This window comes from Oncorhynchus mykiss, chromosome 17 (assembly GCF_057628025.1).
Source record: "Oncorhynchus mykiss isolate SJ-2025 chromosome 17, ASM5762802v1, whole genome shotgun sequence".
NCBI lineage: Eukaryota > Metazoa > Chordata > Actinopteri > Salmoniformes > Salmonidae > Oncorhynchus > Oncorhynchus mykiss.
In genome coordinates, this window is record NC_143038.1 from 37742600 (window position 1) to 37744370 (window position 1771).

The following is a 1771-nucleotide window of genomic DNA, read 5'->3' on the forward strand; positions in this document are numbered from 1 at the left end:
TGCGATTACGGGCGGTGCTCGTAAGTTTGGAAGCCACAGGGTTGACAGCCAATCCAAATAAATGCTGCCTGGGCCTGTCCGAAGCGGAATACCTGGGGTACACCGTGGGGAATGGGAAAATACGCCCACAGGCAGAGAAGACAAGGGCCATTCGTGACTGGCCTCGACCCCGGACCAAGCGAGACGTTCGGGCCTTCTTAGGGATAACAGGATATTATCGACGTTTTATCCCGGGATATGCAACCATTGCCAACCCCCTCACAAACCTCATCAGGAAAAACCTGCCAAACCAGGTAGAGTGGAAAGACGAGACGGAAGAGGCCTTTCAATTGCTCAAAGATGGCCTGTGTTCTGATCCCGTTCTACAGGCTCCGGACTTCTCACAAGAGTTCATTGTGCAGGTCGACGCCTCGGATACAGGGCTCGGGGCCGTACTAGCTCAGGGTAAAGGTGAAGAAGAGAAGCCGATTCTCTTCATTAGTAGGAAGCTCAGCGATCGGGAACAGAGGTATGCGACCGTAGAGAAAGAGGCCTTAGCCATCAAGTGGGCCCTCGATTATCTCCGGTACTACCTACTGGGTCGGAGGTTTGCATTAGTTACTGACCATGCGCCCCTCACGTGGATGGCTGGTAAGAGAAACAATAACAACAGAATAGCCAGATGGTTTTTGTCTTTACAACCGTTCTCTTTCCATGTCATCCACAGGGCCGGATCGAGGAACGGGAATGCAGACGCGCTGTCCCGACGCGACCAAGACGGTGCGTCTGGCGCCCGACCCTCCGGTTCAGTCCTGGGGGGGAAGGTATGTGGAAGGACCACCAGAGGGCAGGCTGGGCTCATGGATAGTAGCCCAACAAGGCATGGGAGACAAGGTAACCAGAGGCAATTAAGCACAGCTGACGGTACTAATGACATACTCTCCTTCCCCTATAAGAGAGAGAATGGAACCAGCAGAGAGGGGGGGAAACTATCTCTGGAAGATGGCCACCGAGAGAGAGGAGCTATCCAGGAAGAACCACTAAGACGGTGACAAGCCCGTGACTTTTTGTTGTAGATTAAAGATAATCCTATTATGTTCTTGTTTCATCTGGAGAAGAAGATGTATGTTTTTCCTTGGAAGATTTTCATTGATTATGTTGGAGTGTTTGTGTTGACCCAATGCCCTCAATAGAGAACTGTGTTCAATCAAGAAAACTTACTCCTGACTCGTTTATTCCACCTTCCCGCTTTAGAGTGACGCCCAATTACTTGGTCCGCTCACAGTCATTAACATGTTATTTCTTAGTAAATGGCTGGTCATTTATGTGCTGTAAAATATAGTGTTCCCACTATGGCCAGAATGCACTTTTGACAGAATGCACTTGTTAATATCATATTTCATTGGCTGAAGTTTTAGATTCCATCCACAGTCATTAGGCACAGTCCATACAACTAGCAATTGATGATCATGCTGATATGTTGAAATACTACATAATGTACAGCATATTTTAGACTGATTAAATCAGTGGACTTTGGTATGAGGTAATACAAAATATATATATCTGTCAAACTAGATGTAACATTATCACTCTCCATTACATTTCAAAAGTTTTGTAAGAACTGTACATTAAATGTATTTTGCCCCCTTTTCCTATTAATTTAAGCGTTCAAGTTCTGTCCCTCCTCTCCTCTATCCATTGTAAAGTTATAATGCCGAGTTCATTTGTTCACATTCCACACATCCATGCCCCTGCAGCATTCAAAAGAAGCCTGCCTGCTACTGCCGCTTTC